Genomic DNA, 26,771 nt, shown 5'->3' with positions numbered 1-26,771 from the left:
GGATGCTTGAGCGCGTCCGAGGCTAAAAGGAGTATCTGCACACCCGAGCGGGATAAGGAAAGGGTGGGAGAACTTCGCCAACGACCTGTATGTATTTATTTATTTGCTCCAGTTCAGGAAATTGGATAACTAGAAACCCCCTTGAGTAGTTTACAACCAAACATCTACAAATATACAAGACTCGGCAACAAGCTTCGTTTATTTACAGCAGTGGTTCTCAAACTGGGGTCAGAGCAAAACTGTTAAATAAAGCTATTCGCGGGGGATGAAGACCGAACCCTGCCGCAAAAAGCGAAAAATTACAAGAAATTGACACCCCCGACCCCAAAAAAAAAAACGCTTTCTAATTTCCTATAGTAATAGTTTCAACAGTAAATACACCACAATCCATGATCCCTAAAACAGTTTCTTATCATGCCAAATTCATTTTACGACATAAACCTTAAGAATAAATAGCTTACAGATCATTTGATTTTGAAAACATTTACCGAAAGTACGTGTTTACACTGCACATGCGGCGAAGACTGTCATAAATTCCCCTTACAACCCAGGCTAAAATTAGCTCCTCCCTCTCCAATCAAAGATTGTCTCTCAGTCAAGATGTGTCACTTCAACATAATGTCCAATTTCGTATTTATTTTTTTTCCACGAATAGCGAACGGTGAATAGGCAGGGGATTACTGTAAATCATCTTTTTTTGTTTTAAAAGTGCACAAAATTCTCCGCTGGAAGGGATCTCCCAAACCCAAAAGGGTTATGAATCTCTGATGAACAACATGTAAGCAAAGATTCATTTCGCCCCCGAGCTTAAATATTGGCTAGCAGCAAATTCCCTCAAGATTAGCAGCCCGCTAATGGCTACAGGTCAGCTCTGCCTCTGCTTTTAAAAAGGTAAAGATGTAAAAGCATGACATAGGGACCTGTTTTGCTCCCCTCCTTGCATTCTACTGTACACACAAAACAAGCAGGAAGCACACGGGCCAGTTAATTAGTTTTTTCCTTCACTGGCCATAGATAGTCATATTGTAGGTGTCGCTTGGCACAGCCTCTCTCCCATTGAAACGCCCTCCAAAAAAGTCGAAACAAAGGCTCTTTATACAGTGGATATAAAAAGTCTACACACCCCTGCAGGTTTTTGTAATAGAAAAAAAAAAATAGAGCACGGAAAATCATTTCAAAACTTTTCCCACCATTAATGTAACCTATAACTTGTACAACACAATAAAAAAAGAAGAAATCTTTTGGAGAAGGGAAAATTAAACAATTATGATAATGCGGTTGCACAAGTGTGCACACCCTTTTATAACTGTGTTCAGAATTAGCCAATAACGTATAAACTCATGTTAAGTGGGAGTCAGCACACAGCGGGAACCATCTAGAGTGCCTCTGATTAACTCCAAATAAAGTTCAGATGTTCTAGTAGGCTGTAACTAATCATCATGCAAACATGATCAAAACACGTGAGCAAATAATGAAAAAAATGCACTTTGACATTCCTATAGTGTTGGCGCACCCACTTTTCCCCCACACAACCCTAAAAAAAAGAGGAAAAACATATATTTAACCAATAACCATAAAAACATTTGAAACATGAGAAAATATTTTTTAAGAATACTCTTCAACATCCTTACAGAGTTGGCACACTCTATCTCCCCCACACAACCCTAAAAAAAGTCAGTTTCTTACCTTTATTTATTTGATTCTTTATCACCTCTAATAATCATATATGCATGACTATTGACCCTAAAGGGGCTTTGTTTGGACTTTTTTTTTAGAGTGTGTGTGGATAAAAAGTGGTGCGCCAACTTGGTTGAGCATTTTGCTCATGTTTACATGATTATTGGCTATGAAAAGGCATTGTTTGGCGTTTTTGGGGGTGGAAGGGATGCACCAACACTGTTAGGATGTTGAAGGCGGCTGCGTAGCGTATAAAGTTTAGTAACGGCTGTAATGGAGAATAGCCTTAGTTGTTCTCCTGTCTGTCCCTGCGTGCTGCGTGAGTGTTTAATTTGCCTAAATGGCGTGATGTCACCACTGGATCCCGTCCCCCCTTTCAAGACGGTCTGAGATGGGAGCAAATTAAAGGGTAACTTTTACATAAAAGAAAGAGAAGAAGTGGGCTTGGCTGCTTCAAAGTGAGTCAGTTTAATGCAAAGGAAAACAGATTCGGACAGCGGTTCGTCAGCTTTTGACAGTGACAAATTCAATGTTAATGGCGATGCGGGGGGAAAAACACATGCTGGAGGATATTTCTCTGGAGAAGTTAAATTAAGGAACAGGCGTCAATGGAGAGCCACGCACTTTGTTTTGTGAAAGGTGTCTTTAAAAGGAAAATGAAAGTCTCAGGTAATCATCTCCATGTCATAAAGATTTAGTAGCAAATCTCTTTTTCAGTCAATGCCAAAGAATTCGGCAAAATGGTCCTAAGAGAAACTAGATCTCGCTGAGATTTTGGAGAAAGAAGCTTCAGGACACTAAGCAAGGAAAACGAATCTCAAGAACAATGTCTGTGATGGGTTTGCATGTTCTCCCCGTGCCTGTGTGGGTTTTCTCCAGGTACTCCGGTTTCCTTCCACATCCCAAAAACATCCACGGTAGGTTAATTGAAGACCCTAAATTGTCCGTAGGTTTGAATGTGTATGTGAGTGCGAATGCTCGTTTGTTTATATGTGCCCTGCGATTGGCTGGCAACCAGTTCAGGGTGTACCCCGCCTCCTGCCCGCCGTTAGCTGGGATAGGCTCCAGCATACCCGTGACCCTAGTGAGGAGAAGCGGCTCAGAAAATGGATGGATGGATGGATGGATGTTCTATTGCACCAAGGCTGCTAAACTAAGAATCAAGATCTCAGTTTCTTTGTGTCTTCTTTCTGTAACTAACATTCAAAGATCGAAATTGTGAACAACGGAACGATGAACGGTAAATACAATTGCAAAGGAGAAAATGGACATTTGGCTTTTGTCTGTCATGGATGTTCTTGAGATTCAGAACTTCATTTTCCATGCTTTTTGTCCTGAAAAGTTTCTCTCTAATGTGTCATCATCTTAAAAGAGATTGGCTACCAAAGTTTTTTGACATGGAGGCGATTACTAAGAGTACGTCATTTACGTCCGCCTTAAATCAAACGCAAGCAGCCGTTTAACAAATTTTCAAGCACACTTTTCTCTTTCTTTCTTGTGTGCATCTGCCAAGCTTCTCTCCCTTCCTATCCCACGTCTAATGATAGCTGTCCTCCTCGATGATTATATGTTTACCCTGGAAGGGCGGCTCAACTGCTGCTGCCTAACCCACCCGGAGCTGCCTCTCACTGGGTCGCCACTTTGAAAAGCACCGCAAAAGAGCTCCAACGCACGAGAGAGGAGCTCCACGGACACGACGCGCTTTGATATGACGCTGGCTCGATAGTCGAGGGAAAAACGCACCAAAAGAAATGAAATGAACGTGAACTGATCTGTTTAAGGAAGCTTTCAAACTGGATGTGGTTATTGTTTTCAAAATGGAGGCGTAATTGTAGTGCTATTGTAGTGTTTCGGCAACAAAGTACGGTATAGTGTTGGCGCACCACTTTTAAATCACACACACCCTCGAAGAAGTCATTTAAAAATCCTGTTTATAGCCGATAATCATGCAAACGTGATGAAAACAGGTGACAGGTATCAAAAATGCAAAAATGCCCTTCAACATCCTGACAGAGTTGGCACACCCATTTAGCGTCGATGAAGTTATGTTTAATCATGCAAGCAAAATCAAAACATAAGAGATAATAAGAAATGTCCTCCAACACTGAAAACGTCTTGGCGCACCACGGCTCTCTTTTATCCACTCTACTAAAAAAGTATATAAACAATAACATTTTCATTAGCTCAGCAATGGTGTTTTTGCATTCATTGTGTGTTAGCTTTGAGCTAGTGATTTTTGTGAACAAGCATGAAGAAGGAAACTTAAGTCTGTGATGTATTACAGTAGGTGTAATTCTTTTGTTATGCGAGTTTAGTTTGACAGTGAACTTAAACTGGAGCGTCAATAAACCACTTTAAGCAAGCAACATTCCCTCTTACTCCATGCTACTATGTGCTGGAGCGGCGCATGGAATGGACCTGCTACTGTAAGAGTGGTAAAATCCGAGATTTTAGATGGAGTCCGATCATTGCTTTTTTGCTGACATCTCAAAGATCGGATCAGGACGCCCCTACTTTTAACATCTGCTGTCCCCCAGCGCACACCCTCAAAAAAACAAAAAAAAACAAACAAACATCAAAGACAGTTTATAGTCAATAACCATGCTAACAAGAAAAATGCTCTTCAACATCTCCAAAGAGTTGGCACACCCCCTCTCATCTGTCCACACCTTCAAAAAGTCAAAACAAAGCCTGTTTATACCCAATTATTAAACAAACATGATAACACACTTGACAGAACAATTGGAAAATGCCCTTCAGCATTTCCGGTGTTGGTGCAACCCCGCATTTACTCAACTTCAACAAAATCCAAACAAAGCCTGTTTATACCCAGTTTCCAAATGCAAAATGCTCTCAACATGCCCACAGGGTTGGCGCACCCCCTTCTGCACCGTGCACGACCTTAAAAAAGGTATAATCAAAAGCCAATAATCATGGAAACATGATCAAAATACACAAAGAAATGAATTTATTCCCTGCCAGCCCTCCAAGTTAACGTGAATATTTGACTTCTTGTCATCCATCCATCCATTTTCGGAGACGCTTCTCCTCACTAGGGTCGCGGTCGTGCTGGAGCCTATCCCAGCTATCATCGGGCAGGAGGCGGGGTACACCCTGAACTGGTCGCCAGCCAATCGCAGGGCACGTACAAACAAACAACCATTCGCACTCACATTCACACCTACGGGCAATTTAGAGTCGTCAATTAACCTACCATGCATGTTTTTGGGATGTGGAAGGAAACCGGAGTGCCCGGAGAAAACCCACGCAGGCACGGGGAGAACGTGCAAACTCCACACAGGCGAGGCCGGGATTTGAACCCCGGTCCTCAGAACTGTGAGGCAGACGCTCTAATCAGTCGGCCACCGTGCCGCCCTATAGCCGTCAATGGCAGTGAATACAAAAAGTGCTCTTCAACCTCCCGGCAGTTTCATGCTGTATGAAAGAGTGTAAAGACTATAAAGTAATCGAAAGCTATAATGAAGCAAGCTAAACAAAACCCTCGTCATTATCATGAAGGCTGTCTTCAGGACTGATGAGAAGGGGCAAGGAGGTGCAAAGGCTGCAACTGGGCTAAGGAGAAGGCACGTTAATCACCTGCATGTCAACAACAAAGAGCGCGCCTCAGTTGGCGTAATGATAGCGTACCTATCGCCCTGAGTCACGGCGGAGGTGTCACCCGAGCGGCGAGGGGAGAGGAAGTGAAGGCACGGCGAGATGATGCAAGAGACGGTGTAAAAAACACAAAAAAAAGAATACCTTTTTTATTGCTTTAATGGGATATTCAGCCTCCTCATGAAAATGCAATCAATTACCACGGCGCACCCCACATGAATCATACGACATGCCCATAAACACAGCTACTCCTTTCACACTCATCACGCGTTTTCCATTGTTTAGGCCAGCCTTTCCCAAACGTTTTAAGCAACGCACCCCGTCTTTGCTTACCTGCGCAATCAAATGTTTCAAGTAACGTCGAGAGCTGAGGACTGCAACATGCATTTTAGATTTTTTTGGATGTCATTCCTACAAATCTTATCTGACTGAGGGCATTTTGCCGCAAAGTTGAGACTGGAGTGTAATACCACAGCGTCCAGATTGAAGAATGCGAACAGCTGTGGGTTATTTTTTGTCATTTCTACAAAGTTTATCCAAGAGGAGACTGAGGGCACCCTGCTGGAACGTGGAGACTGTGGGTTGTATGTCAGCAGCATTTACAATTAAGGACTTTAGCATGTGTGTTATATTTTCTCATTGCTACAAATTTTATCCAAGAGGAGACTGTGGGCGGCAAGGTAATGGAGCACTGCAGCAATGTGGAGACTGGAGTATCATGTTGCAGAGATAATGACATCAGCACATATGTCTACTTTTGTCATTTTTCCATATGTTTGTGTGGGAGGAGCACTGGATCAGCAAATTGGAGACTGTGGAATATACAGTAATACTGCAGCTTCTAGAGCTAAGGCATGTTGTATTTATTTTAATTTCTACAAAATCTATCCAAGAGAAGACTCGGGGCAGGGAGAAAAAAGACCACTGCAGCTAAGTGAAGACTTTGCAATATAGTATTGCAGCATTAAGCACATACAGTAACTGTTTCATGTTGTCATTTCTACAAATTCTATCCAAAGGGAGACTGAGGACAGCAAGAAAATGGAACACTGCAGCAAAGTGGCGACTGCGGATTATAATACTGCCTAGCAGATGACCTCAGCATGTATGTTTATTTTTGTAATTTCTATTCACTTAAACCGAGAGGAGACTTAGGGTGGCAAGAAAACGGGGCGTTGCAGTAGAGTATAACACTGCAGAGCTCCAGGTTAAAAGAAACACAAAAATGTATGCAATTGAAATGATTTGGCCACTCTTCGTTGCACGATCCCTCCATATCTGTCATCTGATTTTACTTTGGATTTAGATCTGGGCTCTGGATAGGCTAATCCCAAACATGGATTTTTATCCAGTGAAGTTAATTTGGTTGTGTGCTACTTTTTTGTCAAAAGGCTTTACTTGCGTGAAACTGAAGCTTTTCGGTTCAAATTACTGCGTGCGATGTTTCTCTTCTCTTTAAAAAAAAAAAAAAAAAAAACCTATAGGATATGAGTGTGCATTGCACATCTCCCTCGTGTCCTGTCCATGCACCTCACCGGTAACAGGCCCCCGTACCCCGAGCCAAGGCCGCCACCTTTAGACCCGACCTTCCACCTCCCACCTCCAAAGACGCTAACTTGAATTTCACAAAAAGCACACACCCCCACTCATCTGTCTGGAGTGTGTCGGCCCAGGCGAGTCGTCTGATCTGACACCCGTCCTGATAATCGCGCCGGGCCAAAGTGAAAGGAGAAAGGATTTTGTTTTTGCTCGCAGCTATCGTTCAGTTTCTCCATCTCCCTTCTCTTTGGTTGTGCTGCCAGGAACTGAAAGGCTCCAGTGGAGACGTCGTTACATGACGCAGCTGCTCGGCAACATCCCTAAACACCCGCGTTACTCTTCCCCCTCATTATACAGTACAATTTATGTCATGTAAAACTGGAGCTCAAAATGAGAACTAACTAAGCGTAGAAAAGTGAACATGGACATGGACAACATTGTGGAGCAGCCACCGGTCTCGTGTTAAATAATATTATCGCTCATATTACAATATTAGCTTCAAGTGAAGCTAAAGTTTAAAACACCAACTAATGAAGCAAAAAGATAACCGGAAACATTAACAACATTGTGGAGCGACCACATGCCAGAATCTATTGGAACGCTAATCGCCGTGAAAGATGTCTTCTCTACGTAACAAAAGATCGTTATTAATAATGCGCAGGGAACTTACTTACAACAAGACTCCACAATTTCTGCGTTCAGGTGACTCCCTAAGTGCTGCTGTTTTGGTTAGCAACAGGGTTGAAACGGGCTCAGCAGTTGACTTTTGAAAAATGTCAGTGTGTGAACAGTAGCGACTCATTGAGACATGGTGTGTAATATGGGACGCTATCCTGGTACGGATAGGACTCGGTCTTCTGGAATGACCGGGGGCAGGATGTGACATCCGCTCGGTGACGTTAGACAGCAGTTGTTTTGAATTGGCTGAGTGAGGAAACAGCGAGAGAAGGGGGAACAAAAGTAATTAGATTAAAGTCCCACTTGCCTCCGGCGGTATTTCCACTGGTAAACATGTCTGTCCCAAAGCCGCCCATGTAAACACGGCGCGCTCTTTGACCTCGCCGGTAAACACGTGCATCGGGGATAATCTTTCTCGGCCGGTCTGACACGACGCTGACAAATATGCTTTTAATCATGCAAAAGGAACACTTTACATGAATCTTCATTAGTTGCTTAAGCCAGCAAGTAAACACAACATGCACAACTGCAAAACTCTTCTCAGTCATGTTTGGCCTTCCCTTCCCCTTCCCTTCCCTTCCTAGGAGTCTTAATAGCATGATCAAGAATTAGAGACGTATTTTACAGTATATTTCCTGCCATGGGGAAATTAGCTCGCAGTATTTCATCACCAAGCCACCGAATCACACTTGCCAATTAGTGTAATGGTATGGCGCATGACATCAGCACACAAATAACCCCCCACCCCACTGTAGAAAATGTAAACACTATTAAAGCATTATTATCAGTAGCCCAATGCTAATCTTTGCTAATACTGCAGCTATGCTTACCTTTTGTTTTAGACATGATAGTGCTTTGGCTGCTGTGTCGAAGTTTTGTTGTTTTTTTTTCATTTTGAAAGAGTAAAGTCAAAGGATTATTAGAAAAAAGGTTTAGTTTTACGGGAAAAAAATTCATCGTCAAAATACAATGATACAATTGAAATATTACAGTCAGAAAGTTGTCATTTTATGAAAATAAAGTTTTATGGTTTTTTTAACGAGATTAAAGTTGACATACTCATTCGAAGAATACACTTTAAATATCCCAATGACAAATTTGTAATTTTATGAAAATAAAGTCATAACACGATGAGAATAAATGTATAATATTATAAGAGTACATATGTCAATTTAGCAGAATAAAAAGTTGATATAGACTCTAAATACCAGAAAAAAAGTTATTTTACAAGAATAAAGTTGAAATATTACGTAAATAAATGTTTTATTTTATGATCATGAGCTATTCCTGTTGCTAAATTATGAAAATCAAGTCTAAATATTATTAAATAAATTATCAATATTATGCGAATACATCTTTTATCTGAATAAAGTCTTTGTCTTTGTTTCTAAATACAAGGAAAAAGTTGAAATATTACGAGAATTAGTTTGTAATGTTTACAGTATTCCTGTTGAATTGTTATTTTACAATATTTAAAGTCAAAATATAGACCGAAAAACATTTTATTTTGCGAGAATAAAGTCGTACGACTACAGCGATGAAACTTAAATATGAGTATGAAGTTTTAATTTCACAAGAAGAAAGTTGTAATTTGTGGAAGAATAAAGCTGTAATATTCTCAGAATATAAACTGTACTTTATATTTTTGTGGGAATGAAGTGAAGATAATGTATGAGACTTAGGTCAAAATAACTGTAGCTGGAATAAAAGAAAAAATTACGAGAATAAATTATATATTTTTTTTTTTGGGGGGGTTGTAATTCTGAATTGTACCACTTAGTGTGTGTGTTGGTCAGCTCCACTGAATTTATGACAGTACCAGCTTGTAGCTCGTAAGCATCGCAGCGTTATCAGGTCTTCTATCACGTCCTTCATCTGCTACAACACATCCTGCACATTTGCATGAGATTCAGTGCCTCTTGGAGATAGAGAGAGGGAGAAATGATTGGGAAGAGATTGAAGAAAAAGGGCCAAGCGGCAGCTGGTGCGTCCGAGGCCTGGGTCTCGTAAAAAGGTCTGCAGTCGGCTGGTCCGAGGGGAAGTGGGCGAGGAAGGAGGCCATTAAAAACCCACAAGAGGGTCTAACAGTGGCCACTATAGTTGACTTTTATCCAGCAGTGATATATATATACTGTACTGTTGTATGAAAAACAGTAGGAAAAGACCGAATAAAAGATTTGGTCAGTGGTATGGAAGCGTGAGTGCGGGTGATGCATTCAGGACCACCGCCGAGACTGGGGGCAAGCTATCAAGACAGACGACTTCCTACTGTAGTCTAATTATTCCCCGAAGGCCCCTGTAAAAGACTACTCATTAAGAACAGACCCTTTATGGAAGGCGTAATGAGTCTAGGCTACTCCAAGCGAAGACTGATAAAGACATCGACTTACTTCCTACTTCTTTGGAGTTGCTGTCTCAGCGCCTCCCTGCCCTCGGAGGTCATGACAAAGGCACCCCAAGGACCGAGGCGAGGACCTGAAAAACAAAACTTATAGGAGTTGAGAGTGAAACCATGACTTTGAGTTGTTAAGACCAAGTCAAGCTCAAAATGTTAAGTCTTTGACCAAGTTGAGATGAAGTCTGACCAGCTGAGACCATGTCAAGACCATGACTTTGAGGAGTTGAGAACAAGTCCAACACTTTGAGGTTTTGAGACCAAGTTGGGGCTGAGACATCTAGGTTGTCCTTAGGTCTGATTTGTGTTGTGTTGTCTTTGTGTTGTGGTGAAAGCCAAGTCGTGGTGCCATGAATTGTGATGTGGAACAGAATGTAGCCAAGCCCCCTGACCCAGGAAAAAAGAAATAACTGTAAATAAAAACAAACGTTTGTGGTTTTTTTTTTTTTTTTGTATAAAAGTGGATTCCTCAGACGGCAAAAGGTATTTTCCAAAGCATGTCTTTTTGAGACGTCATTGCTATTTATACTGGTCCCGCTTCTGGCAACCTTCGGAAGCATTCCGGTAACACTGGCGCATACCCAGAAGTGTTCGTATTTGGTTTTGTTAGATCACGTGTGGTTACCTGAGAGTTCTACCTCAGAGGACTTGTTTGTCAACCGGTGGTGGAACAGTATCTTTACATGTGTGGTGTTCTGTGTTGAGATTATCGAGCACGCCACACACAATACAACCAAACTGTTAAGCGCCTAATTTAAAAAAAAGTTTTTTAAATCTTCATATGTGAGGTCTGTCGCTGGTTGAGACCAGTACTTTGAGAAGCTGATACAAATAAAGACCAAGATTTGGGGCGTTAAGACCAAAGTCAAGACAAAGACTTTAATGAGTTCATCCCAAGACTTTGAGGTAGAACAAAGTCAAGACCAAGATTTGGAGGAGTTGAGACTAAGTCAAAAACAAGACCAAGACAGGTCGTGACCAAGACTTTGAGACCTATTTCTCAGCACCTTCCTGCCCTCAGAGGTCCCGACAAAGGACTGGGGACATCAACCCTCGTGGAAAACCCTTTCCTTATTCTGGATGATTTTCATTAGTGCTGTATTCAAGACCACATAATATCATGACTTTAAGGAGTTGGGAACACGCAAGACCGAGGAGTTGAGTATGTCTGAGTTTACACCACATCTATTTCAACTAACCTGTTGAAATATACTGTAAATCACTGCTCGTTCTGTCTCCCTTCCAAACAATTAGTCTCACGTAATAGATTATTTTTGTCTGAACCATCACACTTCCAAACTAAAGGCCTCTTTCCACGCGAGTATAAAGAAGCCTTAAAGAGGAAGAGAAGAAGGCTAAAAATCATCATTGAAGCCATTTACCCTGTTTTCGCAATTGTTTTCGCCTCGGTCAAAGAAATTTGGACTTTGAAAGGCTTTATTTACTAGTGCTGCAATCGTAATCATTGCCACCCGGAAATATATGTGTGACATCACGCTAAAAAAGGTCTGTTGTTCCGAGCACGCATCCAGCACCTTGGAAAGACAAGTTCCTGGCAAGAGGAAGGGGAGAAGGAGGGGGAGGAGGAGGAGGAAGTGGGGAGTAGTGGGAGGGGATGCTGTGTTGGGAATGACAGGAATGTCCACCCGTGTTTACAGCCCGGGCCGGTTCACACCTGCAGGTCAGGCCGCTATCACCGGCCCCGTGGCCCCCTTCCTCTTCTTCTTCTTCCTCTCCTTTTTCTTCTCCTCCCTCCCCTCGTTCATTACAAGAGGGTCAAGCTTAGAGGTGACCTAATTAGAAGCTCATTACATCACCGACAATCTTCATTAGCATGCCAGGCCGGCCTGTTAATCCATTAGCGCCGCAGAGGGCCCCCCTGTGCAGCCTTTGCATTCCTGCCCCTGTGGCCCTACACCAGAGCCCCAGACATACACCTTAAATAACGTTTCTAAATACGAAGGGTTAAGACATGAAATACTGGATCTTTATGCCCCAAAAACATTGTGACACAGTAGAACATGTTATTTGTCGAATTGTCCAAATATTGTTGACAATAAAGTTGTTGATTAAAAACGGATTAAGCCTGTCAACTACAAAGATAAAGCTGAACTATTACAAAAATAATATGCTGACAAAAATAATTTTACATTTTTCTCATTTTACAAGAAAAATATCAAAATGTTATGAGAACAACATTACTTTACAAAGATAAAGTCTTGACACTAAGAATAAACACTGAAATAATATTACAGGAATTAAATCGGAATGTTACAAGAATAAAGTTATTGTATTAGAGCTACGAGAATAAAGTTGTACTGTTACCAAAGTAAAGTCGAAATGTTACAAAAGTCATTGTCTTAGGGATATAAAATCTTACACTCATACAAAGGAAGTCGAAATATTACAAAAATGTGGTTTGTCATTTCCCAACTTTGAGAATAAACATCTAAATATTACCTATAATATTGATGAGATTGTTACAAGAATAAATCTACTATTTTTCACATGGACAAAGTCTTGCAACTGTGAGAATGTAGTTCTTCTCTTCCTAAATAAAGTAAAAATATTACGAGAATACAGTTTACAAAGATAAATAATAATATTATCCGAATGAAGTAGAAATGTTACAAGATTAAAAGTGTTATCAGGACAACGTCTCACAATTACAAAAAAAAATAAAAATACAGGAGGTTCTCGGTTTACATGGGTCCCTACATACGAGGATTCGAGGTTACCAACGGTGTATAATAAACTAGTTTTCGAAGTATACATGGCCACGTGGCACAACAAGGTACGCTCACTTATCGCCGCACAGTACTTAGTGTTTTACATTTGATTGTTTTATTTTTGTTTTTTAATACAAATATTTTCTCTCATTATGACTTTACTACAGCATTAGCATAGTGTTTCAACTAAACAAATTCAGGGCATGTCGTAGGAACCGAACTCCGTTGTAAACCGAAGACTCCCTGTTGTATGTTTTTTAACCAAGTTTAAGGCCTGCTTTCGTATCTGGTTGAGGGTATGACTCCTTCAGAATTCAGTGTCCGAAGTCTGATGCTTAGCTGTTTTTCATTCATTTATTTACTGTAATAATGGCTTTCCTAGGCAGCACGGTCACCAAGAGTTTAGCACATCCGCCATACAGTTCTGAGGTTTGGGGTCCAAATCTGGACTACTTCTTTTCTGGAGATTGCATGTTCTTCCCCGTGCTTGCTTGGGTTCTCTCTGGGTAGTCCGACTTCCTTCCACATTTCAAAAACATGAGAGTTAGGTTCAATGAAGACCTTGAATTTTCTGTAAGTGTGAGTGTGAAAGGTTGTTTGTATATGTGCCCTGGAGCCAGTCCAGAGTGTACCCCAAAGTGAGTTAGGATAGGATCCAGCTCACCCGTGACCCTAATGAGGATGGATTTATGACTTTACTACTGCATTTGCATAGGTTAGGTGATCGACTACTGTGTAAAATGAGGACCCCATGTACACATATTTCTAAGTTTTTTGTGGCGCTGCGAACATTCACGCTTTTGTATATTCCTGACAACATTAATCAGATTTTTCAGAAGTGAAAAGTTACACGCAGGGAAAGGAGACATCAACCCTGTTTTCCACCGGGTCTTTGTCGGATGCCTCTGGGTGCAGATGGCGGGGGGTTCGGTGCCTGTACGGGGTATCCATCTCCTCGCTGGGGACCCGAACCTCCGCCGCCTTGCCTTTGAAACCTCTCCCGTCTGGTGACTGGCGAGCTATATGAGCGCTCGGAGCTTTGTAAGTGACTCCATTGTCGGAGGCAGATTGAGAGGAAAGAGAAAAAAAAAGAGGGCTGGGTGGAAAGGGGGGGCAGCAAGCCCTTGGGACAGAGGAGCAAGGTGAAACAAAAAGGTCTGCTTCTGTGGTCTGAAGAGGCCAGGAGCCCATCAAAGGCCCATGTGCTGACCTGCGGCCTTTGTGAGGCAGACAGCCCTGGCTTCATTTAACCTCTCTCCGGAGGCCGCCAAAGCCCACCGGGATATCAGACGACAGACAAGCCACCCTAGTGCCCTATGGGAACATCCCACCCCCCAGCCCCCTCCACCTGGGACAACACCACAGGTGAAAGTGGACGGGTGGGGGTTCATCGTCACGACCTCTCAGATATATGCCACAAAGGTAGCTGAGCCCCCGGTGTCCCTCTGCATGCCCGGCGACTGAGTCTTACCTTACAACATCGGCCTTCGTAGCCCCTTGCTGAGAGGTGCTTAGCTGGAGGACTGTAAACCTCAGCTATGCGGCAGACAAAAGTGAACTTAGCGGAGCTCTCCGCCATTGTTAAGTTCTGCAAAGCTGAAACTTTTAGCTGTAATGAGTTATAGAGAATAGAGAGGATTTTGGTGCTATGTGGGACCTTGTAAAAGGACCACCAATTTGGCTTTTGCACCGCACGCATCTACGGATGTGTCTGTTTTCTGTAAATCTCTCCTTTGCATGGGTAGTAGAGACCATCCCAACTGACTTTAGGTAAGCGGTATGCCCTAAACAGAAAAGCCAATCAGAGGTGACACCCTTTGGAGGACTGACGCAGTACCACGGTCAAGCCTTTGGGAGACTCGCTGGTTGGACCGTGTGATCTATCAATTTTCTACCACTTATTTTGTTGAGAGTCGCCAGGGTAGCTGGGGCTATCCACGTTGACTTAGAGTGAAAGGTAGGCTGTAGCTTGACTAGCTTGCCAAGTACTCCCGGTACACCGGCTTCCTACCATGTTCCAAAAACATACGCGTTAGGTTCACGGAAGATTCTCAATTGTCGATAGTGGTTGTTTGGCTATACAGTGGTACCTTCACTTATGAGCACTCTAATTTACCGGTTTTTCAAGTTTCGAGCCGTTGCCTGGTCAAGATTTTACTCACAGGTGTAAACTGAGACTTTAACGTACATGAATTACTCTTTATAAAACCATTTAATTTTTTTACATTCTCTTTTATTACATTTTTCTACAATACAGAAATGTTTTTCATGATTAAAAACGAAATAACAAAATTTTGGGGGGGCTGGGATAGAATTTCAATTCATTTCCATGGGAAATATTTATTTGATATTTGAGTAAATTGAGTTATGATCTTGGTCACGGAACGAATGAATCTCATAAATCCAGGTACCACTGTATGTGTCCTGCAATTAGGTGTAGACCAGTCCAAGGTGTACCACACCTGTGGCCCAAAGTCAGCCTGGATTGGCTCCAGCTCACACGCAATCCTGATGAGCTATAGAAAATGGATGGATGGGATGCCTGTTGATAGCATTTTTGTTTCGGAACAAAAAAGCCATTCTGGTGGCAGGGGGTCAGGTGAGGATGAGGGAGTACCTGGGTACTGGTGCTGTGGAAAGGGAACGGGGGACGGGGGGTGAATGCCACCAAATTGTCCCGCTTTCATTAGAGCGCTGAGTGAAGCCTTTGCCGAGCCGTCGATTCCCAAGACTCTCGGATAACAAGTGGCTTCCCACACTGAGGCTTTCTGTTTTCTCTTTCCTCGCCAATAAAATCAGCGCGGGATGGAGTTTAGAGGGAGACGACAGTGCGGTATGAGTGATAGACGGCTGGGGGAACAGGACCCCTGCTGTGGTCTGCTGTTATCTGTCATTGTAAGGGTTGGGGGTAGGAGGATGGGGGGGGGCGCAATGAATGGCTGCCGACAAGGCATTTTGGGATGGCTGTGATAAGATATCCCACCCCTGGGTGTCTGACCCCTCTAGCACCTTTCAAGTAAGCAGGTTAACTCTAAGAGCTAGTAATGAAAGACAAAGTTCTTTGGCCTCATATCCACGTAACCACGTATGCTAGACAGAGTGATGGTACTACATTGCGAAGACCTTTAGTTTTTCGACATTGCGTGTGGGTATGACCTCAAACAACTTTCCCAAAGGAAGCTCTTGGTTTTTGTTGAAAATTTAGCTCCCGAAGCCAGTTTCACTTAGCAACACGGAATTTGGAGAAATGTCTGTTAAGACAAGACTCACAAGAGAGTCTCAGGAAGGCATGCCTGCAAAGAACACAGGAAGTCTACCATTTTGCTTCGAAGCAGTTATTTTGGCAGTTTCTAGGGGTCCTTAAAAGACAAATTTGTCTTTCAGGGTTTTGTCAGATTGCTACTAAATTTAAGGCACGTATGTACACGAGACAGAGAGACGACTCTAAATTGTAAGAAATTTGAGTTTTTGTGATTGATTGTGTTCAGTGCATGGCAAAGGGGTGTGACCACTGAAAATTGTCTCAGTAGCGCCCCCCAGGATTTTGTTGAATATTCAGCCCCTGAGGCAAGTTCCATTTGGCAACATGATATTTGGTAAGTATGTTAATCACAAATAGAACCGCAAAAAAATTCTCAAGTACCCATGGCAGATAAGACACAGGAAGCATGCATTTGCATTTGAATCAGCCATTTCATGGTGACTTTGGCCATTTCCATGGGTCCTTCAAAGATGGCCGACGCCTGAAGATTTTGAAAATTCAGCCCCTGCCTGTTTACCTAAGCTACCTGAATTTGGTAGTCATAGCTATCATTAGGAGACCCACAAAAATGTTTCAGGAACCCATGATTGAAAAAACAGGAAGTCTACCATTTTGGTTTGAAGCGACCAATCCAGGATCATTTGGCCTTTTTTTAGGTGTCCTTCAAAGACCAACTAGAAATTCCGAGATACCAAATTTGAACTTCCTACACCAGACAGATGGGTGGCACTAAATTGCAAGGAATTTGAGCTTTCATCGTTGCATGTGGGTGGAGTTCGATGACTCGCCATAAAACACGAAACTCTAATAAGTCACCTCCACAAGGTCATAAAGTCAAAGTAAAAATGGATGCCGCATAGCTCACTGTAAGGCAGTAGAAGCAGGTTCTGTCCAGGTTCTTTTCTGGTCGGTGCAGCTGTGTTGGGAATGTCGGGTTTGCGTGAGGAGGCCCAGTCGCGGTGGTCACGATGCAAACACGCACACACTGAGGTCGGCACGTTTATTTAGTTGCACTTGTTTAACCAGCTGCCCTCGTTGCTGTACAAGAAATATCTATTCTCTACAGCCATGGCAACTATAAAAACACGAGGAAACACAGTGGGGCTCTGCTATGAAACAAAAAAGGTGACAATGGTCACAAAATTAGGTACACCTGCACCATCTAGTGCAAGAGTGGATGAGTATATGAAATACGAATGGATGTATAAATAATATATATTTTTATAATTACCTTCACATGGTTCTCTAAATATTCGAAAGGAAAACATTCAATAATGTATTTTTTTAATCTCACTTTTTGTATTTACCGAGCCTAAAAAGATTTCATCAGAGATCAAAAGGCAATATTTTAAATTTAGATTTTATATATATATATTATATTTAAATAAAACTATTGTACCAATTACATAATTTTGCATTTCAAATGTATTCATTTGAGCATTTACATGTAATACTTTAAAAAATATTTTTAGATTCAATTATCTTATTTTTGCATGAAAAAGTATATGTATGAATAATAATAATTCTGAATGTGTGCAGGTGAAATGTCAGTCAGGAGGAAAGAATTTGCTTTATCCTATAAATGGACATACTGTTCATTGAGATGTCACAACTCCTCATCAGTACAGCACTAATAGTAGTCGTTCTTACCAGAGGACAAAGAATATATGACTGTGAGTACTGTTATCTGGTCTGTCTTCATGAGTTGCTGCAACATTTGTGCTCAATCTATTGCTTAAAGGGTTATAGCACCCAACATAGACATGTTATGGGTTAGCATTAATGTAATGAACTGAAAGGTTTCTTGTTTTAAAGACACAAATGTGTAATTCTTTTTGTTTAATGTTTAGTTTGACAGTAAACTTCAGCTGGGAGTGGCAAAAACTGCTTGGAGCCCCTTTTTTGAAGAGTTGTTAACTGTTTGCCAAAGTGCTGCTAATTATGTAGTGAGTTGAGTTGAGTTCACTGCCACCATACAGCGCTCGTATCTCAAGTCCGCGCTTCCAAGTCAGAGCAAAAAAAGTAAAAGACGGCTAGTATCTCAAAATCTTGCAAGTCGAGTCATTCGTATTTCAAGGCACCACTGTATAACAGCACGCTTATATTTAGCCAAGCTGGAACCTCCCAGGCAAACTGTAGGGTGGGGTGTATGTGAGTGGGAGGGGCGTGGGGGGGGGGCTATTAGAGGTTAGGGTGGTGGTGCTGATAAACTATGACCTCCTGCTCATGCCGCAAGCGCGCTAATGGCCGCTGCGAGTGAGCTTGAGGTGTTTGCCCCTCTAAATGGACGAGGTATTTTTAGCCACACACGCACACACGAGCAGTGTGTGTCACATCTGGGCGCACCGCAGGGTGAGCGAGCGGCTGCGGGTTGGCACATAGCGCTGGCACTACTCAAGTTCCTGATAGCTTTCTTTGAAGTTCTTTTTGCACCCCCAACCCCCTTAAAACCTCCATGCATCCCCCTACTCACTCCCGCCCTCCCTCACACACTCACCGCAGGAAATTGCATTCTGTCCTCCCGCCATGGCAGATAAATGAGGCAGGGGAGCGGCTGCACACTGTCACCGACCGAGGCGGCCTGTCTCTGTGCTGTGTTAGCCACGTGTGCCGTTAGCTGCGTCAACACGCTGTCATTGAAGCCCGTTTCACGCAAATTGACCTCCAGACTCTGCACCGTGGCTGTCATACAGAACCCAGCAAAACGGAATATGTCTGCTTTCAGACAGCGACACAGCATCTGGCCTTCTGTAATTTTGATGCTGTCAATGTCGGTGTGCGTGTTGACGTATAAGATTTTCGCCAATAGCTCGTCCCGCCTCTGTTATGGCTCTGTTACTACCTAAAATTTCTTGTGAGCTTCGTACTCTCATTTTGTGTCGTGTACTTGATATAGAACAGGGGGAAACAATTACGATTGTATGCACTTTCACACAATGACATGGCATCCGGCAATCAGATATCAATTGCTAAGCCGGTTTCACCCCCTCAACCACCCAGAATGGGGGTTGGCAATCATTTTCATGTGTTTTTACAGTATACAATGGTGCCTTGGGATAGCTTGTATTTCATATCATATTTTCCCATTGAAAGGAATGGAAATGCCATTTATCCACTGCAGCCCCCGACCCCCTAAAAAAAGTTGTTATGTGTATTTTAATGAGGACGCAAAGCACTCCATAAATATTGTACTTTATAAAAACATACAGTAATTACATAATTAAATAGAATAAAAAAGAATTAAACATTTTTTTGTCACACTGCATCCATCAAATTGCCATTGTGCTGCTCTTTCTGGTGTGCCCGCCTTGGCCATCTGGAGGCTGTGTGATACAGACAGACGGTTATACTGTTTATTGAGACGTTGCAACTCCTCTCTGCTCTGCTAATTATATTAATATTTTATTGAACTGGTCAAACAGCTATACAGACAAATACCAAATGAGAACACACGAAAGGAGCTGCTGTAGACCACAACTCACGCACAGACGCTCACACAAATACTCACCGACACCATCCGCCAACTCGCCAAGCCACGCTTTTTAAAGGTTAATGCATGGACACAGACACTACATTATATACAGTATTTTATATACATTTTATAGTTGTAATCTTTTTTAGTGTTCATATATGTTTACATGTTTAAAAGGTGTATTTCAATGTTTAAGTATGTTTTAATTAGTTTGCATGTGTTTCAAGCATGTGGGAGAGGTGCAACTATTTATAGAAAATATATGTGGTCTCTCTATAGCGTGCATTCTCACCTATTGTGGGTGGGTCCGGAACGTACTGTATCCACTGCAATAAACGGGGTTTCATTGCAATACAGAAACAGGAATCAGCTTTAGAGGTTAGAAATGTGTCCACTTTGTCACTTGCAGTACCGCACCTCATATGTTAGCCTTAGCATCAGACGAAGATAACGACACACTCGGCGCGTGTCGGCTAGCGTGTCACATGGGATGACATCATGGTCCGAAGACATTGTCTGGGAATGTCGCTTAGAAAAACAGCGAGGCACGCAGCGGGCACGGGGGCCACCACAAATGTACGAGATGTGCCCCTGTGAGCATGTGTGCGTGGGTCTGTACGTGTGAGGTCATGTTTTGTACGGTGTTAAAGCAGGGACCATAGGTACGTCTTGACGTCACTCGTCAATGTGTAAGGCGCTGGCCCCGGCCCAAAACCTGTTTAATTAGTCCACTGCAGGAAAATGAGTTACAGCTCGCTAGGTGATGTCACTCATACCCAAAACCCAACGGTACCACCCCACCCACTATGACAAGCTCAGTACCGGAGGGACCCGCTGCTGGTGCTCAACTGTTGAATGCAGAAACCGTTTAAGTCATTTTCCATGTCCGAGTAAATGCTCTTAAGTGCTTTAAAATTGTTTGAGATACTTATATTGCCTCATTCTCCAGGGGTCCCCCAGTTAATGTTGGTGTGGCGTATGGCTACCTGCCAGTTAGGCGTGCAGAAGTAATGCACTCTGCTGCTTCGAAAAGCAGATGCAAGGTGTTGCAGGTCGCGTTAAAGACTGCGTTCGGTTCCGGTCAGTCATTCGTAGGTCTATTTAACATTAACATCGAACATCTGGGCACCAAGAAATAGGGTTTGGTTCAGTGTCATTAGGGTCGCAGGTGAGCTGGAGCGTATCCAAACTGACTTTGGGCAAGAGGCAGACGGTACACCTTGGATGGTTGGCGACCAGTCGCAGGGCACCTATAGACAAACAAGAATCTTGACACACTGCAGCCCCTTGATTGGTTGACAGAGAATAATAGTGCCACTGGTGTTGTAGTGGTTGTCTGTCTTTATATGTAGGTTGACTGACGACCAGTTAAAATAGTAACAAGTAAAAGGTAATGCACCCTACTGACTCGAGAAGCAAAAACAAAGAGCTGCAGGTTGTGTTTAATACTACATCATCAATGATTTAGTTTTTGTTTTTTTCTGTCATTAAATTCCAAAAGATATACCAAACCACTTTTCAGCACCCTTTCATTGGGGTACTAGTTGTAATGATACGGATACTTCAGCTTCTTCAAACATACTCATTTTATTGAAAACTCAACATTTTCTATAGGTGCAAATGTGAGTGTGAATTGTTGTGTTTGTACTGTCTCTGAGCACCAATATGTGGTCAGGTCAGTTGTAAAATATCCAACTAACTTTTCTGCATCCTTCCAGAGGGTGGCCAGAATTCAGAAGTTTGGCTCACTTATGTAGAGACCGATTGCTTAACCGAAATATGAGTGACGAACCAGAAACAGAAAAATCCTGCGAGACAACGGACAGACATAGGCTCCTATTGCTGTCCTGGTCTCGACACCCTGCTGTGGAAGCGCAAGGACCTTTTGGTGGAAACAAGTGGACACCCTTTGTTTGATGCCTCCTTCTGAATGGTAGTGGCTCAGTGTCGAAGGACTTGCAGGCACAAAAATTGGGACTAGTTCCTGCTGGAGCTAGGCTCTCCGAGCTGCCCTGGAGTGAGGAACCACACCCAAAACTGCTACGCACTCCCTCAGTCTGCCATTTTCTAGAATTTCCCACCGGGGTTGTATCGCAATAAAAACTATACGGTGCGGCAGTAGCTTGGCCTGTAAGGACTTGGCTTCAAGGTCGGGTGGGGAAGGATTTGAAGACTTTCCGTGAGTGCAGGTCGTACTACCCTCAGTGTGGACTTTGGGTGTTCGCTTGTGAAATCATGATAAATGTAAAAAGTATATGAACATTAAGGATTGTTGTTAACCTTCTCTGACCGAGATTTTAAACTTGAAATATCGTACGTGAGAGGAGGCTAAACGGTCTTGCCGTAAACACTGTCAAAGTTAAACAGAGGTGGGTTGTAAATGGACTCCTGCCTGTGCGTTAAAACAGTGTGATAGGGTGATTCAGATTCAAATTCAGAAAACTAGTTATCCCTGTGGGGAAATTATGGGATGTAAGCTTTGGGAGCAGGTTACCCCACGTCCCTTGTAGAAAAGTCTATCAAATACTGGCTTTTAAATGCATTTTCAACACCCCTCCTGCCCCCTTAATCTGCTGCTCCAACCGGCAGCGCTCCCCACACACCATCACACTCTCCAGTCATCCTTCATGTGCTGAGTGAAGAGAACAAGGACACCATGTGGCCCCCCCCTAACTGCGTAACACACAACACATGCCCCTGGCCCCATTACCCGCCGCTGCCGCCGCCCCCTCGTGACCCTTCATCCTCCGCTGAGCTGTAGCAGAGACCCCCGTACACATCAGCGGGCTCCTGATTGACAGGCCGTGAAGATACACCAACATGGTGTCCATTTAGCTCAAGTACCGCGCCGCCATCACCTCGGACACACACACCTCCTGCCACCCAGCCCCCTCCCCTCCCCTGGTCCCCGGAGAAAACACACTTGAGCCGAAGTGTTTCGGAGCAGGATGTTTCCTGGGGAGAAAAGGTTTCGTCTCGGGTCAGCGTGCAATGCGGCGATGGAGGGTGGATTTCCACAAAGATGTAAGGGGTGGAGGGTGGGAGGTGATGGGTGGCTTGGAGCAACCCTTAGCATGTAGGGTGTATCTGGATGGAGGCGATAGGTGGGAGTGGGCGGTGGGTGGACGTGGCTCGTTATGGACTTTGGAGAGGTGCGGTGGCCCGAACGGGTGGGGGTCCGAGGAGGGGGTGTTTAGCCCTGAGAGGAAACATTAGCAAAGCGAGGAGGAAAAGCTGCCAAATTAACTTCTCACCCTTTCAATCACACCCCTGAGAGTAGCCGCTCCGTTTTTACTTCTGGGCTGATGTGACGCCCACACTTTGAAGGGAGTGGACACCGTCTCATCCTTCGCAGATTCTGCTCACGAACCGACCAGAACACAATTAAAGAACACACCTTCAGGACCTCCGTCTGCCTCATACTACCCTATAGATACAGTCACTAATACCGCAGGTATAGTTTTTAACAATGGACAGGAAATCTTGGATTTGGAATCACCCAAAAATGCATCAGAAACCGCCTTGATCTTTCTTTTGCGTCTTTTACACAGAGAACCTGCAAAATTAATCGTAACAAAAGAACCGCATTTTTCAGCGTGTAACGGAGTACACGCCCGCCCCCACTCCAAAAAAAAAAGGAAAAAAAAGAAAAGAAAAAACAAGGATTTTCTGACACAACCATCTCATTTAATCCAGGCTTGGAACTGGCATGAATGAATGGCAGGAAACGGTAAAACATGCAAAGTAAACATCGGTCGAATCGACTCACGCGCACACACGCCTACACACAATCAAGTGTGCCCCCCTGATCTGTAGAACAAACCCTATTACGAGGTGGTAATGATGTTTGTCGTCAGCCATGTTCAGTTCATTTTTTGCTTCCATTAGTTTACTCACATGCACGCAAAGAGAAAATCTATTAATCGGGAAGTCGGCTTGGAATCGTGAATCTTTTGTTTGCGTCTTAACGTAATCGCTTTGAAGCTGGGGGGGGTAGTGGTGGGGGTGGGGGTAAATGACTTATTTGTTATTCTCCGACTTTTTACATCCCCATAAACCGACGCCAGTGTGACGTCGGTCCTGGACCTTTACGGTGCCACAAAGAAAAACAATCCCTCTTTGCACCCCATTATTGCTCCTTGCCAAAAAGCAGTCCCTCCAGCCCATTACTATGTTCATCCTCTCAGCGTTTGACAGGTGGAAGTACAACGTTGGGCTTTATGTTTTAATTATAAAGAATTCCAGATGTGAAGGATGAGGAGGGGCAGTGGGGGCTCATAAATTAAAAGCAGAGCTACTCAAATGTCTTTTTTTTTTTTCAAAGGGACCAAGCAGGTCAGCATCTGCTTCTCATTGCAGCCAATGTTATTAAGACTACAGAAAGGGCCGAGTCCTGCGTCTGGCCCCTCAATAATTGACACTATTAAATGTGCCTAAACAAATTTAGAGCATCCAGAAAAGTTGCATTTGTCTTCCACGATGACTCTAATCATCTATTTTCAGATGGGAACATAGACGAAGCAACCGCACAATCTGGTGTACGATAGCGAGGGCCTAGCAGGAAGCCAAAAATGTGCACACAAAAAAAAAAAAATACAAAAGGAAAAAAGGGGGTGGGGTGAGCCATGTGCAGGAATTTAGCATGCGGCTAAAGCTGGAGTGAAGTGAGCAGACAACAAATGGATGGCATTAGAAAAGCAGCATGAGAAACCTTCTGATCCACTCGGGTGATTTTTTTTTTTTTTGCGTTTTTTTTTTTCATGCTGGATTCCTGGAGCAGATCGAAACAATGTGCGCTGATGATAATTTAGGAGGAAATGATACCCAAAAAAATAGAAGCAATCGTGCCTGGAGAGACAAGGTCCCCAAAAATGGTGGCATAGCAAAGTAAACAAACATGGCCAGCATGCCGAACACCCCGCGCATGATTTTACCTCAAAACTGTGGAAGTCTTTTTTTCCCCCGATAACTCAGAGCCAATATGGGTTGGTTCAACAAAGTGTGGTTCAGATCGATAAATCCTGTTAACGCTTGAAGGCAAAATGTATGATGAATGATGTATGATCATAATCAATAGCACCAATGAAATGAACAAATAAGATAACAAGGTACGTGTGTGTATGTGTGTGTGTCTGTGAATGTGTGCATGAATGAATCTGCGAACACACAGGCACATGTTTACATTGTATGCACGTATATATATGAATGGACAGACACAGTATTTGCTTGTGTGTTTGAATAGAGTAGACACATTACATGAAAATCAGACCTTACTGCTTTTTTTTTTTCATGCAGGGCTTTTCTACAGATTCCACATTTCTGACCGAAATTCTATGGACCTCTATCACTATATCCCACTCGTTTGTCACATCTATCCCCATCCATTCACACACAAACATAATGTTAACTTAGGGACAGTTTTCACACACCAAAAAATGGGAAAAAACAGTCGACAAGTTTTCTGTACAAGATGTTTAGCTCCCCCACCTGTAATAGGACACACAAGCCCGGATGGTAAAACACATATGGGACTGCGCCAAACCCAGCCAGAACACATTTTTATTCCCATGTTGCATCTTGTTGCGCTTCTGTAGGTGTCTTCACAAATCTCCCTCAGTCGTCCCCTGAAGACCGTTAAGGCGTCGTGTCATGTGATGATGAAGAGCGGCAACAACGTGTGCAGGTGTTGGGCTGTAAAAACCAGACCCAAGCAGTTCCCAACGTCGGCATAAAACGCACATGTAGGCGGACGGAGGAAATGGGAGGATGACTGTGAGATAAAAAATAAAGAGAGAGGGAAAGTGGTGGTGAAATCAGGTGGAGAGGAACAAGGAGGGGGCGAGAACAAGAGAGGCCAAGCGCCTTTTTGGATCATTGGCAGATAATGGGCTCATTAGGCCGAACGTAGCTTAGGAAGGCTCCGGCGCTCTAAATAAACACAACGGTCGCTGGGGGTTGGAAGGACTTAGGGGCCCGGCATGGACAGAGATATAATGAGGCCCTCTGCCCCTGTCCTGCAGAGCCACAGGGCAGTTGGTGGCTGAACTGCCGTCAACCTGCTCAACTCTACATTTGTCAGACTTTTACTGGGGATCCAGACTGCGCCTCATATTTTGCCACCAAAATTTGAGACAATTTGAGTTTGTGGTTATAGTAGGGCTAGTGGTTAGGGGGATAGGGTCAGTGTTGGGTTAATGTTAGGGCTGGTAGTTTTGGTAAGGTTGGGGTCGTGGGGGGGTAAGTGTAAGTGGTTAGGATTAGTGGTTATGGGCGGATTAGAAAAATACATTACGTATACAAATCATGTATAAAAAGAGTGTACGCAAGTGTACACAGAAGCTAACCGCTGTTAATAATTCTTGCCTAAATTCCTGCATTTGCCTTTGTTCCCCTTTTTTTTTTTTAACACTAACATCTGACGTCCATTAGATGGATGTTGACGGAGATTTGCGGTGCCATCTTTGTGCCTGTCCTATAAAAGAAAAGACGGGAAAAGGACAAGATCAAAGAAATGAAGATGTTCACACTCTGGCTGTCTCCACCACATCTTACACCGTCACCATGTGGGTATAAATCTTCACCAATTACACTTGTTTTTTCCCCAGGGACTCTTGTACACACACGGATTTACATATACTGCATACTGTATATTGGAATCCAGGGGAACATGTGGGCCGCAACTATACATCAGCCGCCCCTCTAGTCTGGTGCATACCCGTCTTTGCGGGTCCCCCCCCCCCCCCCCCCCCCCTCCCCCCGTTCCCCTCTGGGCCATTCTGTACAAACATTCCAACACTGTGTCTGTATTCCCAGGGAACCTCACTCAGATAAGTCAAGACCGACAGTGTGAAACATCATCCGAGATGGGCGAGAACACATGTAGGTCTCCTTGTAGAGGTCCCGAGGGTAAAGTGCTGTCTTGGTAAATGATGCATACGTACAGTACGGTAAAAAACTCTCTCTCCCTCTATATATATATATATATATATATATATATATATATATATATATATATATAATATATATATATATATATAGGGCTGGGGGAAAACAACTCGGCTAAGTCGACTTCAAAAATAGGTTGACACAGAATTTCTACCTCTCAGCTGCCACCGTGACCCCGCCCCCAAAAGATGTTCTACCCGGAACCACGTTTAATGCAGACGGATGAGGTTGGGCCACTGATAAACTTTGCTAAAAACGACAGCGGAGCATCTGGAAGTGATTTTTAAGACACTATGACATGTGTAATGTACATATAACATGATATGTGAGTGAACTGAATGGTAGTTAGTTTTTTTTTTACCTAAAATGGTCATCACTAGCACGCTAATGCTAATTGTGAATGCTAACTGTTTAGCAAAGGCTGATTTTGTTCATTACGATTTATTGTACTTATCCTTA

At 43.2% G+C, this 26,771-nt stretch overlaps 1 long non-coding RNA gene across 2 annotated transcripts; it reads left to right on the top strand.

Annotated features, from left to right (window-relative positions):
- On the top strand, positions 1 to 26,771 carry LOC133487489 (uncharacterized). Of its 2 annotated transcripts, none has more exons than XR_009791343.1 (4): positions 1 to 87; positions 25,797 to 25,930; positions 26,181 to 26,246; positions 26,474 to 26,771. It is a non-coding gene; the product is annotated as an uncharacterized LOC133487489 (long non-coding RNA). The 2 variants fall into 2 exon arrangements; XR_009791342.1 differs by having other exon boundaries at positions 26,181 to 26,289.

This window comes from Phyllopteryx taeniolatus, chromosome 13, assembly GCF_024500385.1.
Source record: "Phyllopteryx taeniolatus isolate TA_2022b chromosome 13, UOR_Ptae_1.2, whole genome shotgun sequence".
NCBI lineage: Eukaryota > Metazoa > Chordata > Actinopteri > Syngnathiformes > Syngnathidae > Phyllopteryx > Phyllopteryx taeniolatus.
Note: the sequence above shows the minus strand (reverse complement) of the source record. Positions and strands in the feature narration are given on the sequence as shown.